Source organism: Oreochromis aureus, linkage group 3 (genome assembly GCF_013358895.1).
Source record: "Oreochromis aureus strain Israel breed Guangdong linkage group 3, ZZ_aureus, whole genome shotgun sequence".
Classification (NCBI taxonomy): Eukaryota; Metazoa; Chordata; class Actinopteri; order Cichliformes; family Cichlidae; genus Oreochromis; species Oreochromis aureus.
Window position 1 is genome coordinate 74,244,942 of NC_052944.1, and position 14,660 is coordinate 74,259,601.

Sequence of the window (14,660 nt, forward strand, 5' to 3'; positions counted from 1 at the left end):
CTCTGTGTTACACCTGTCACAGAATCAAGAATTATTATACAGTTTTATAGAGAACAGTAGGAATGATTTCATGAAGATTTCTTTATGGCAGCAAGGTTGAATCAGTCTGAGGGAGAAGGAGCTCTGCGGTCTCAGAAGTGTGGACTGGAGTGGGTGTGGTGAGTTGTCCATGAGGGAGAGCAGTTTGTTCAGTGACCACTGTCCCTCACTGACCAATGACTCTTCCAGCCTTGTGGATTAGTTTGTTGATCCTACTGGCATCTCTGGCACTGATGCTGCCCCACAACAGACAACAGCAAAACAGACGCACTCGCTGCCACAGACCGGTAGAAGAACAACCAGCTAAAGACCGGGGCAGGAAGTAAAACCAACTGAGGATACAAAATAAGCCTGATCTTCAAAGTAAAACAGGAAATAACCGAAGAGAAAAACAGAAAAGCAAACTTCCACTTGACAATCTGGTAGAGACAAAGGTAGACAGAGGTAGAAAGAAAAATTAAAAAAACAACAACAACAACAATAATAATAATAATTAAGACATTTAATTAAGATTAAAAACACAAACTGTGGAAGCATCACTGATAATACGTGTATCCATGTTAGAGTTTAAAGTCCAACATCTCCCTCTAGTGGCCATATATAAACCATGTGTGAGGATGGTGTTAATGTAAAATGTGAATCATAGTGTTCCAGTCAGTCATCAGTGTGTCTCTGCACAGCTGTAATTAAAATGTGTTCAGAGGGCCTCAGTGTCTGAATGGTTCCAGTTCAGCTCCATAACAGCAGCATCCCTGGTTTGATTCCTGTGTTTCAGCTCATATGTGCCTCTCTCACTGAGGGGGACGTCCACTACATGGACATGGATTTGTTCACCAACCAAACTACAGATCAATGAGAGCAGAGGATGTTTGATTTGTTTCAGATTTTTCTTTCCATCTGTGTGAAGTGACAAATCTTCAATCTCATTGCATTAAAAGTTACATGTTTATAGTTCATAACTTTTTTTTAAAGAATTTAGTCCCCACCTCTATGTTTGAACCAATAGCAAAGCTGGTGCTCAGAGGAAGAGGGCGGGCTTTACTTGGTGTCAGTGAGAGAAATGAAAAAAAGCTGAAATGAGTGAGAAGGACGATGAAGGAAACATCTGTGCTGTGTCTGCTCTGTAAGTAGAATCTCTGTGTTTGTTTGAATTCTTGTACTTTGACTGTCTGCTCTCCTGATAACTGATGATGGAGGAGAAGACATGAAAAACAAATCAGGCTGAATTCAAGTTCAAAACACCACGAGGACCAACTGCAGGTCTGAAGTTTAACAGAGTTACTGATGAATTTATGAGTGAAAATCTGAAATAAAGTGAAAAGCTGAACAGAGCAGAGGACAGGCCTTAGTTGTTTGTATGTATTCAGTGTAACTATAATGTAACTTAAAGTACTTCCTTGTTCTACAGTAACTACAGAAGTGGCTCACGAAACATGAAATGATGTGATCAGTTTTATTTTATAATTCTGTTCATCGAGAAGTTGAAAAGTGAAATCCTGGAGCCTCTGGTTTAGTACGAGCAGCTTTTTGCTGACCTGGTTTAGATCCACTTTTCCTCTGACAGGAAGATCAAACTGGGCTGTAGGCGACACGACATGGAGAGTTTGATGTTTGTGTCTTAGAGGGAAACATCAAATAATACGAAGTTGTTCTGAGTGATCACCTTTGTGTGTTTATGTCAAATCAACCTGAGTGTCATTTCTCTTTAGTTCTGATCTCACTGCTGAGCTGCACAACAAACCAAGGTCAGTAACCTTCTTCTGTCACAGTTTAAACCTGAGAAATGCTCACTGATATGACCTGATTGGGTTCATGTTTCACAATGTAAAGTCTAACAGATCATCAGGTTTTTCATTTTAACCCTCACAGCTCGTCTGACTGTGAGTCCCAGCAGCTCTCAGTTCTTTGAAGGAGACTTTGTGTCTCTGAGCTGTGAGGAGGACGACAGCTCTGCTGGATGGACTCTGAGGAGAAACACAACAGAAAAACAGAGGACTCAGTGTGGAGATGGGTGGGGAAGATTAGCCAGTTCTTCCTGTAACATCAGTGCATCATTCACACAGGACAGTGGAGTTTACTGGTGTGAGTTCAGAGAGGGTCCCATCAGTAACATGGTTAACCTGACAGTCACTGGTAAGCTGAGTGTGTGGAGTTAGTGTTGATGAAGCTGTGTGTAAATGGATGAAATGCTGTAGTTTGTCTCTGTGTTGAGGTGGATCAGTGATCCTGCAGAGTCCTGTCCTCCCTGTGATGGAGGGAGATGACGTCACTCTGCTCTGTAAAACAAAGACCACTCCCTCCAACCTCCCAGCTGCTTTCTATAAAGATGGCTCCCTCATCAGGAAGCAGCCTACAGGTCACATGACCATCCAGCATGTTTCCAGGTCTGATGAAGGCCTCTACAAGTGTGACATCAGCGGTCATGGAGAGTCTCCATCCAGCTGGATCACTGTCACAGGTGACACACTCACCTGTCTGTGTTTCTGCAGCTTTCAACATTCACAATGTGACGACAACTTAATGACTGTGTTTGCTTTATTTTAGACAAACACACCACCACACCTCCACCTACATCCACACCTCCACCTACATCCACACCTCCACCTACATCCACACCTCCACCTATATCCACCTCTCCTCCTCCATCACTCTCTCCTCCTGTTCTCTCTGTGTTTTCATTTGTTGGATCAGTCTTTCTTGTGGTTCTACTGGTGTTACTGGTTCTGCTGGTGAGAGAAGATGTTGAGAGGAAACTTGAAGGTGAGACTCAGACTTTTGTAAATTTACATTTTATGCACACTTCAATAACTCCAAATGTTTTCTTAGATTAAAGGACCATTTAGATGATTTTACAGTAAAATATTTTTGCTATTAAATTTGAAAATGTCAGCAGATGAAGGTAAAGCTGCAGAGCATCAGTCGTGCCAGTAAAACAAAGCAGAGGTGATATTTATGGATTTTACAGATGTGAGAAGAACTGCATTCTTTTTAAACTCTTTGGGGAAGTAAGAACATTTAATAATTTAACATTGAGCACATTTGTAAATACATTCTGCCATCTGTGTTGCACTGTGGTGCAGTAGATGGGTTTGATCCCAGCAGCTTCTGTCTGTGTGGAGTTTCTTAGCGTGTTCTCGCTGTGACTGAGTGGGTTCTCTCCGGGTACTCCAGCTTCTCCCACAGTCCAGGAAATGTTTTTGTGTCTTAGAAGACAACTGACACGTGTGTGAGTCAGCGTTCACTGTTCTGTGTCAGCCAGTTCAACAGTGCAGCTCGCTGACGTGTTGTAATAAAATATCTCAGAGTTGTTTGATTCAAATGAGGCTTGTCTACATTTTCTTAGAACCACATGTGGTCGCGAACAATGATGCAGGTCCACCTTATATGAACCAGTCTGGATGTGTTCAGATTGTTTCCTACTCTGTTAGCACCTGTGATGCTGGATGGCTAATTGTCATATAGCTTTTAAATTATTTACCTTTAATATCATGATTTTTGGGCCACATCTGGATCACAGAGTATTTGACAGTGCAGTAGCCGCACAGATGAGGCCCAGATGTGGTTCACAAACAAGTGGTTGAGATGAGACACATAAAGAGACCAAAGATCATCAAATGTGTGTTTTCAGCCTCTCAATCGGTCCTTTAGTTAAAGCATCATTTCTAAAGTTCTGCATGTTAAACACAGCAGCAACATCCTGCTGACGACTACACTTAGTCTGAATCTGGTGAGAGTTCTCACTGCACTGGGTTTTTCCAGCTTGTGGTGAGGTGCCTCAGTCTGCACTGAAAGAAGATGGCAGCTTTTTGGACGCCACCTTCCTGTTCACACAAACTCATTGCTGTTCTGTCCGTCATTCATTGGTTCACAGCAGAGGTGCTGAGAGAAGAAAAAAGGTGTGAATGGCGTCTGCATTTTCTTTAAATTCAACACTCACTCTCTGCAAGATGCAGTTTTAAAAACTGTGTTTTGACACAGCTGTGCTGCAGTAATTAAAATGGTTAATTCTTCAGAGAGTGATGCAGTTATGAACAAACAGCGTTCAGATCGAACAGACTGAGATGTGCAGTTGCTCTTTTTATTTAACTTTTAAAAGAGTCTTTAATTCTCCTTGCAGTCACTGAGTGACATCATGACTCAGGTTCAAGCTTAGATCAGACCTGTGGATGATATTAAACTGAGATATAAATAAAAGCCAGCCTGTCCTTTAAAGAGATATGAGCAGCACCATGCACAGTCGCTTATAGATTTGCTCTAATGAGGAAGCAGCTAAACAACTTTCCTTTCTGTCTTTAAATGTTGCTGTCACACACAAGACTAAGGGGCTGCCTTTCAGCTGTAGATAAAGATGAATCATTTTGAACAGTGAATAATACAAAGCAGCTCTGGTAGAGTTCATGGATATATAAGATAAAGAGCAGGATTTTGGTCTCAGTGAAGCACAAACCTGAAACAAAATCAACCAAATAAAAAGCAAACATCTGTGTCTCAGTCCAGATGTTTGCAAACATCTGTGTCTCAGTCCAGATGTTTGCAAACATCTGTGTCTCAGTCCAGATGTGTGCTTTGGTACACCACATGCATACATGTACTGGTAGTTATGTCTCCAGTCAAACATGGGAAAGTGTGCACTTTACTGGACTAAACGCCTGCAGCATTTCACTTTGTATGTGGTATTCAGAGAAGAAACTTTCAAACTTCTCTTGCAGGTCTCCTGTTTATCCAGGCTAGGGGCCAGTATTATGAAGACTGGGGCCAGTGGGATTATGTTAAATGTCTGTTATACTGACTACTGCAGTTTCTCAACATTCAGAGATGCAGAGATGCATTCAGAAAGCAGTCCTACATATTTGTTTAATATGTGCATTGAAGGACGGCTTTATGTCTTTAAGACATTCCTGCAGTTTAACTAATTGGTGTGTGTTATCTGGCTACATGGATAGATAAAGCAACTCTGTTTCATTTTGCAGAGACTGATACAGCTGTGGTCTACTCAGCAGTGAGAGCTGAAGACATCAGGAATGGACAAACAACCATCAGAACAAGGCGATCCAGGTCTAGCTGCCTTTTAACAGAAACAAGGTGGCTACTCACTCTGTTTCCAGCAATCATGCTAAGCTAAGCTAATATAACCAAATTAAACTAGATCCTCTAGAATAAGCTCTCATTAGCATAGCGTTGCACCAGGGCAACAAAATTTCTTTAAGCCTCATATCCAGTACATGTGAACTTAAATGATGCCAACCAACCAGAGTGTTTGGAAAAGTTCAATAACATGTAGGAATCACTATCAAGTGTTACAAGCATGGCCCTTTAAGGGTGAAGCCTGATGGGAAATGTATCGGGGTGTGTGTGTGGCGGGAGTGCCTGTGGATGTGTGTGTGTGGGTGTGTGTGTGTTTCAACATCATGAGGATGTTGAAACAGCTTTCTACACAAGACACACTGTGTGGATGAGCAAATGTTGCCAATTAGGGGCAAAAGCAAATTCAAGCAGTACCTGCCCAGTAAATCTAGAAAACAGGGTTTCGGGATATTGCTGGATTATTTCAGTTCAGTTCAATTTTATTTATACAGTGTCAAAACACAGCAATTCACACAGTTGTGAAATTTACATTGGGAGGCTGTGCAACCAAGCTTGGCCCAAGTGGAAATGTGGTCCTAAACTTGGAATTACACAAAGTCTGTGCAAATCCAAAAAAGAAAGCAAGAAGAGAGAACGAAACAGTAGTGGGGTATATGTAAAGAATGAAGAGACGTGGAAGAAGCAGAGACCCACAGTTCTCATTCAAAATCAGATTGAGACATTATAATATAATATATCACTCTGGCCAACAAAATATTCACCAACCCCATCACCCAACTGGTCCTGCAGATGGCCCCGCCCCTCCCTGAGTCTGGTTCTGCTGGAGCTTTCTTCCTGTTAAAAGGGAGTTTTTCCTTCCTACTGCAGCCAAGTGCTTGCTTATAGGGAGTCATCTAATTGTCACGGTTTTCTCTACATTGTTGAATGGTCATTACATTACATATATACCACCTTGAGGCAGTTGTTCTTGTGATTTGGGGCAATACAAATAAAAGTGAAGTGAATCAAACAGGGCATGGTGCAGGGTTCCTGAGTGTACCTCTGTTTTACAGCACAGAGGAACTGTTTGGGAAAGTTTCACACAGAATGACAACAATGTCTCAAACCATGAGAATCAGTATGACATGATATTGTACTATTCAAGCCTGAGTGTGTATCATGTTATATAAGTAAATGCGTTTTAAGTGTTTTTTAATGTTTTGTTTCAAAATCATCTGAAATCTTTTGAAGATTTTCTGATGTTTTTATTCCTTAATCACAGCTGTGTAATGATGTGTGAGTTATAATTTCTCTGTTGGTTCTTGAGGGGATTTCTGAAATATAACATTTTTTGTTTTGGCAATATAATTACCCAAAATGAGTGAGAAAGCGATGTTGAATAATTTTCAGCATGTACCGTTAAAATGTGTGCAGTAGAGGGGTAAATGAAAAATATGAAGCAGGAAATGAGAAGAGTGAATCTACTTCAGATGTAAAGATTCAGTTTCTGTTATATCATGTTAGATTTAACCAGAGAGGGAAAAAAGTGGAGACAGAGCTTGTGAACGTTGTTGTGAAGCACAATGTGAATCAGATTGTTTGAACTGTGTGTGTTTGTGTTCAGACTTTAAACCAGAGCCAGACGTCGTCTACTCTTCACTGAAGTAGTCCACCAGTCCAACCACTGACGTCCAGCTGCTGGTCTCTAACTGGTCCCCCCAGCACCTCAGACCAGAGGACATCCACATGTTTGAAGATTTCTTTATATATTTTATATTTTTTTAGCTTTATGTTGTTGTTGTTTTTTTCACTTTCTAGACTCAAATGCAAAATTGTGTTATGTTACTATGTCCCATGTCCTCGGTAACTGGTTGGAATTGTTGTAGTATGTTTGTGATTGTTTGCTCTTGTTTCCCCGTCAGTGATCTGGTTTCACTGGTTTTCTTCATGTGGTTCTGTGGGTTTTAAAAAACTGTCTCATGAAAAATCTGACTAGCGTGATTGTTGCTAACACACACACAGCTTTAATGCAGAAAGCAAAGAATAAACATTAAACTACAACCACAGACTGAACACAGCAGAAGCATCATTCAGTGGCCACAGAAAACCTTCATGATGTTTGTGTTTGATGCTGCAGAGTTTTTATTTCTCTCTCCTCAAACACCAGATGTCAGTAGAGTGCAGATTGCAGTGACATGAAATCTGTTTTCTCACCTCTTCCAATTTATAATCCTACCTACAGAGGCTGCTGAGGGACAGACAACTCTGGCTGACATTTATCTGTAGTGACTGTGAGTCAAACAATAGAATGATAATAAAAACTAAAGCGAAACTGAGCCTCTAAAATATCAGCCAATGGTTCAAAACTAAATATCAGCAATAGAAACCTGTTAAAGTTTCACTGATGATCTGCTTGTATCCATGTTAGTATTTAAAGTCCAACATCTCCCTCTAGTGGCCATATATAAACATGTGTGAGGATGGTGTTAATGTAAATGTGAATCATAGTGTTCCAGTCAGTCATCAGTGTGTCTCTGCACAGCTGTAATTAAAATGTGTTCAGAGGGCCTCAGTGTCTGAATGGTTCCAGTTCAGCTCCATAACAGCAGCGTCCCTGGTTTGATTCCTGTGTTTCAGCTCATATCTGCCTCTCTCACTGAGGGGGACGTCCACACACACACACACACACACACACACACACACACACACACACACACCTCACTGTGTTTGAACCAATAGAAAGCTGGTGCTCAGAGGAAGAGGGCGGGCTTTACTTGGTGTCAGTGAGAGAAATGAAAAAAGCTCAAATGAGTGAGAAGGACGATGAAGGAAACATCTGTGCTGTGTCTGCTCTGTAAGTAGAATCTCTGTGTTTGTTTGAATTCTTGTACTTTGACTGTCTGCTCTCCTGATAACTGATGATGGAGGAGAAGACATGAAAAACAAATCAGGCTGAATTCAAGTTCAAAACACCACGAGGACCAACTGCAGGTCTGAACTGACTCTTTATCTTTGCTCAGGAGTCGAGGAAACACAGCAGGCAGTGAAAAGATCAAATCATTCACTCATTATATCAACACAGCTGTGAGTCTGAAACATGAAATTTAACATGTTCATCATTTCAGTCACCTGTAACTGTCTTTAAAGTTTTGTGCTGCACATAGTGACTGTTATTCTCTGAGCTGTTTGTGGTTTAAACAGAAACTAAAGGAGCTCAATTTTTCTTTTTCTGGGAGACAGAAAAAAGACGTTGCAGGCGTTTCCTCACAGGGTTGCCAATCTTCTAAGGGGAAGTAACATGTCTGTGACCACAGGCCATCAATCTAAAGCAGTTTGGTTAAAAACCATCTTTTAAACACCATTAATAAATGCATGAAGTTAATTTAGACCAGTGATCACTGCTCCTTTTGACGAACTTCACTCATTTTTATGAATGGACTTGACTTCAGTGACACTGGATCCCGTCAAAAACAGGAAAATGAAATATCAGAAACTATCTAAACATTTACAGGTTGTTTATTCCTCTTTGACTAAAACTCCAACCTTCGTAATGAAATCACATTTTCCCTTTTATTTTATTAAGAGAAAAATATTTCATTTATCTTAAATGTAATATTGTAATTTTACTCAATTACTGTAACTCAGTACTTTTACTCTGCTTTTCTAGTACTTCTATTCACTGACATCTTAATCCTGGGTTCTCCTGAGCTTGAACCTGAACGTCAGACAAACCATCGACTGCAGGAGACATGAGCCTCAGACCATCTCACCATCATCATCTTCATCATCACCATCATCATCATCATCATCATCATCATCAGGTGTGTCATTTTTAGTTACAGGAGCGCAGCGATGACGGCCATGTTTGAGCTGTAACTCTTTTCTGAGTTTATGTAACCAGACACTTGTTCACATACACGAGTCAGCTTTAACTAAATAATGATGATAAAATAAGTTGCAGTCGTTGTAGTTTTGCCTCTGCTCACCACCAAAGTGAGATTTCAGTCAAACAATCAAAGTGTAAGTGAAGTGCAGACTTTCAGCATTAGGAGCTTTGGCCATTTTCATACACAGTCTCCTGCAGAGGCTGATGAGTAATGGGACGACTGACAGCAGCTTCATGACCAGGTGAGGATTGTTCCCTCAGCATTTATGAAGCAGCCGTGATATCTGAAGCTGATTCAGTGTGTTTGAACTTTATAAAGTTTGACTGTAATTTTAAATGTAAGGCCCTCAGAGACGTCATCAGAAAAACAAAACAAAGTTATAATGAAACTGCTGTCAGTCAGTCGTCCAGTTACTTTATTCACTCTGAGAACAGAGGACTGTATCAAAGCTGAAAGTCTGACCTTCATCACAGTGTTGCTGTATGATTAAAATCCACTGTGGTGCTGTACAGAGACATTTTACAAAAACATACGGACCTAATTGCATTTTCATGTCTTCATATCAGGAACAGTTAACTGAAGACCATTTTTAAAATTAAATAAATATAACAAAGGTCCTGGGTATGAGTCCTCCATCTGGCCAGTGTCTGTGTGGGTTCTCTTCAGGTACGCCGACTTCCTCCCACAGCCCAAAGCCTGAATCACTTAGGCTACGTTCACACTGCAGGCGAAAGCGCATCAAATCCGATTTTTTGACCCTATGCGACCCATATCCAATCATGGTATGACAGTGTGAACGGCACAAATCCGATATTTTCAAATCCGATCTGGGTCACTTTCGTATGTGGTACTGAATCCGATACGTATCCCATGTTTTAGAAAGCGACTGCTGTGTGAACGGTCATGTCCCATTAAATCCGTCTTTTACATCACTGACACAAGACAGACGCCAATTATCAGCGCCGGAGAAGACATCGTGAACGCTTCCTGGCCATCCAGTGTAGATGTCAGTGAAACTGTTGGGAAGACAACGTGAACATTTTATTTGTACTGTATAATCTGCAGATTCTGACAGAAATCTGCAACTATCCTTTGAAGCACCGCTCCTCTAAAACAGCAATAAGGATCATTATTAGGTTATTTGTATTATTATGTAAATAACAAAATAACTTAAAGCAAAAATTGGGAAACGTAAAGTCCGAAGTCTTTATATTAAGGCCATCAGTCAAACAATATTGTTTGGTCTGGGTCTAAACAGAGCGAGTTCTGTGTGACATCTTCTTTTGCACATGTGGGCCGCTTTGAGGGTTCACACTAGAGCGCGTTTGCTGTCGCATTTTATTTGTAGTGTGAACAAGCAGACAAAAAAATCGGATTTGATCAAAAAATCGGAATTGAGCATTAAGACCTGCAGTGTGAACGTAGCCTAAGTGTGAATGGTAGCCCACAGGCACGTGCAGAGGGGGGGGGGGTGCGGAAGGGGCTTGAGCACCCGCCCCTTTCCTGATGGGTGCTCAAAGTGCCCTTTTGTTGAGGCAATTTTTTTTTTTTAAATGTGTGTGTGCGTGTGGAGTCCTGTCTGTGCCCCTCAACAATAATATTTAACCAATAATCACATTTTTGCTAAATAAAAGGATCTGGCTTGCATCAGTCACATGATCACCATTAACTAATGATCGCCCTTGACGGCAGAACGCGCTGGTTACGAGCCGGGAACGAGCTCACAAAGTGCAAGCGCATTTTTTGCGGTCCGGACGGAGCTGTAGGAGAAACACAAATTAACTCAGAGACACAGACTGATGCGACAAAACCAGTAAGTAGGTGTACAGCGTACACTGTAGTCTACAGCACACAGCAGTATTAGCTTATTACGTACACGTTGGTAAGCTGTCTTGTTGCAACTGACGAACTGAAACAAATGAGCGTGCTGTGTGTGTAACAGCGCGACAAACTTTACCTGTCCTTTTATTAACTGCACAAGTAGTGCTGGTCATAGCTGCTGGCTCACTGGGTAAGGCTGTCATGGGTCTGTAGCTCTGTCACCGTTTTAGGGAACATATTTAGTTTTAAAGTAAGTTACAGGGCTTTTCCTGCCTTTCTGGAGGGATTATATTTCACTTAAAACGATCTAATATGCATGTCCACATAATTATGGATTATTATAATTATAATATTTAAAAAAAACACATGCTGTATTTTAAAGAACACACATTAAGAAACAGATTATATTAGATTTATATTTTAAATAAGACAAAATGCTGATTTTACAGCAGCAAAATTATTGTATCTCTACAGTTTAAAAATGTAATAAGCTTTCTCCCTCCACAGAGTGGATAGTGAAACAAATGGAATCATCATAAATACATTATTATAAATTTATTACTTTTTTTTCCATCATTGCTTTATTATTGTAGCTCTAGTAATAAATAATAAGGGAAGGATTGTGGATCAGCACCATGATGGAAACTTGTGCCCACAGTATATACAGTATTCTGAAGAAGGTCTAAGATGTCACTGTGTGTGTGTGCATGTGTGTGTTTTATGTATATGGATTTTTGAATTATTACTCATAATATAACATTGTCCAGACATGGCTGGTAAGGACATGAGGAGGAAACAGTAGGAGCTGTGTGAGGCTACTAAAGGCAGTGGATCCCTCAGCAGCTGGATTACAAAGAGCACAGGTAACATTAACACATGTACCAGTTGTTGGAGAGGTATTCCAGTATAAAAATAATAATAAGCACAACTGAAATGTTTTGCTTCTATAACATTTTTCTATCATCATTTTATTACAGATTAAGTGTAAGAGTTGTTAAGTGTGGATAATTAAATAATAGTTTATTGCAATAGCAAGTTGTGCCTTGTTCTCAGATAGACAGCAAGTGGAGAGTGATAGATGAGATGATGGGATGGAAGGAGGAAGAGAGGCAAAGTGTGATTCACAGGCAGGGTCTAGTTTATTTCTCAGTTTTTTGTTGCCTTATGGTTCCAAGTGCTGTCACCAATCTTTGCATTTTGTTATTATCTCATGACACTTGTTTAATCAGCTACCATCTCTCCTATGGACTTTTTACAGTCTACAGTCTCAGATCAACACAGCCCTGCCCTCCAGCACTATCAGCAGCAGGAGCAGCAGAAACACCTCAACAGCAACATTGTACCCATCAGGTAAAACATAGGCTACGTTTGCTTTGCCTCACAACAGTGATATAGTATGATGCGATCCCATATTAGATTCTTGATGAATGTGTGTTGTTGTTATTCAGCCTGGTTCAATGTGCCCCTTTTTAGCTTTGAGCACCCGCCCCTATAAACGTCTCTGCACGGCCCTGGTAGCCCATGTTAGCCCTGTGACTCGCTGGGGTACCTCATCTGTCGCCCGATGGCAGTGCCCCTGAATTAGGATCTCCAGCATGTTATTTATTTATTTTAATTTAAAATTTGAATTATAGTGTTCTATCAGCAGGGGCGATTTTAGCCCATTGTTGGGGGTGCTTCAGCACCCCCAAAATGAATCAAAGAACCCCTAAAGATTTCTTACCTTTTTTTGACAATATTTGCTGTTTGTGTGACACACTACTAAAAATATAAAAAGCATACAGTACTTGGTTGAGACGGAACATTTTAACAACAAAAGTATAGATAACCCCTCCCCCCTCCCAAAATGGTTTGTTCCAGCTCGCCCCCACTCTGGCTCTGGGGTCGTTGCTGCCAGAGCGATGGTAGCTGAGACGCAGCGGAGCGGAGGTGGAGTGCCTGGATTAAAACAGGACATATTAGCTACATTTAACCTTCAGTTACTCTTTATGTAGTTAGATAGGAGTCATGTTTCTTTTTAGCTGAAGAACCTTACACCCCGGTAACCTGCAGTGTTGAAAACATGTTTTCCGACGATGTTTGCTACCCTACAATCCGTCCTACTCTGTAGTAAATTCAGCGACATTTGACCGTCCTGTTGCTCCCATTGAAATGTATACAGCCTATTTAAAATCTAAAACTTAAAATTGTCCGTAGCCTGCTGTTGTTACCACTGTCCTGTTTGAAATGGATACTAACTAGTTAACTGACTGAATGCCCATTAACCTTATAACTCCTGTTGTGTGTGTGTGTGTGTGTGTGTGTGTGTGTGTGTACAGAGAGACAGCCAGGTTCATATAAGATCAGATCAAATGATCCATCAATAAAGGATAATGTTGGATCAGTGTTTCAATATTTTATATCTTCTATTAGATGTTCATGTGGTTTGGTTATTTGCCTTTTGGTTGAAAGTACACTGAGAGAGGACTTTTCGTTAGTGATCTTAATAATTATTTTTTTCATATTAATGTAATTTTTTCATCTAATTGAATACAATCTATTTGTGTATGATTGTCAGTCCAAAGAGGGAGAGAGGAAAGAGGGGAACGTGAGGAGAAAGTACAAGGTCAGGAAGAACCAGGTAAGAAAACAGACAGGGAACAGTGACAGGCAAAACAGAAACTATTAAACTGACGAAGAGAAAAAACCTGATTTTACTCACACAATCTGGAAGTTGTGTTCTCCCTATATTAAAGCTGCTGTACAGAATCTGCGAAACAAACTGGGTTGAAACATTTTCGACCCTCTTTAACAACATTCCAACATAACATTATCATTGATTGGGGAGATTAAAATTAATGATATATTTTTATGTGGTTCAGCCACAACTCTACTAAAACCTCAGCCAGTAATAGGTAGGCCAACTTTTGGACCGTCCAGTTGTCTGTATGACTGCCGCATACAGACACACTTATCAGTGTTTCTCAAACTTTTTACAGTGTGTACCACCTGAGAAAAATGTCAAGCTCTCCCAAGTACCACTATGAAAGCATGAAACTCATAAATCTTACAACACAAAATTAGTATTATTAAATTAGTTAAATAAACACAATATTGGAAAACTGATTAGGAGCTGGGAGGGTGACCTCCAGTGTCAGTGTGATGATCATGCCTGGAGTGAGTCCATACAATCTGTGCATTCTTTATTTCTTAGTAACAGATTTAAAGAAATACAATATAAAATTTTACATAGACAGCATAGAACACCTATTTTTCTGAATAAAATTGATCCGAGCAGGTCTGCACAATGTATTAAATGTAAATCTGCGCCGGGGTCCTACGTGCACTGTCTTTGGACTTGCTCAAAAATCTCAAAATTCTGGCTCTGTGTAACTAAAGAACTAAAAGGGATATTTAAAAGCAGAATACAAAGAGATCCAGCTCAGTATCTATTGGGGCTGCCAATTTCGAACAAATTTCCAGATAAAAATAAGCATATACTTCTATGCAAACTACTGTTTTTGGCAAGAAAATGTATTCTTTTAATTGGATTAATGAAAACCACCAACAATAACTCAGTGGTATAAAGAAATTTTTAGAGTATTACCAATGGAAAGACTGAGTGCAAAATTAAGTGGCAATGATGATATTTTTTGGGATATATGGCGCCCGCTATTGGATTACTTACCTGATGATCTGAAGAAAACCATACTGATAGGCACAACCCCACTTCACTGGCGGGTTGAGATTGTCAGGAGATATATGTAAATGATTGGTAGACCGAATTATATATACTGTATCAGTTTCCCGTTTACATGTCTCAGATTGCTCATTGTGGGGTTTTTCTTTGATCTGTTTTGAGGTTGTTTT

General features: G+C 40.2%; 2 long non-coding RNA genes across 2 annotated transcripts; both read left to right on the forward strand.

The window, feature by feature from the left end:
- The first annotated feature begins 2,445 nt into the window (after positions 1-2,445).
- On the forward strand, positions 2,446-6,840 carry LOC120437570. Its single transcript, XR_005611245.1, has 4 exons — positions 2,446-2,497; positions 2,731-2,799; positions 5,010-5,121; positions 6,728-6,840. It is a non-coding gene; the product is annotated as an uncharacterized LOC120437570 (long non-coding RNA).
- Positions 6,841-7,899: 1,059 nt separating this feature from the next.
- Positions 7,900-11,636, forward strand: LOC120437576. Its single transcript, XR_005611251.1, has 3 exons — positions 7,900-7,957; positions 8,771-8,924; positions 11,579-11,636. It is a non-coding gene; the product is annotated as an uncharacterized LOC120437576 (long non-coding RNA).
- Positions 11,637-14,660: the final 3,024 nt, after the last annotated feature.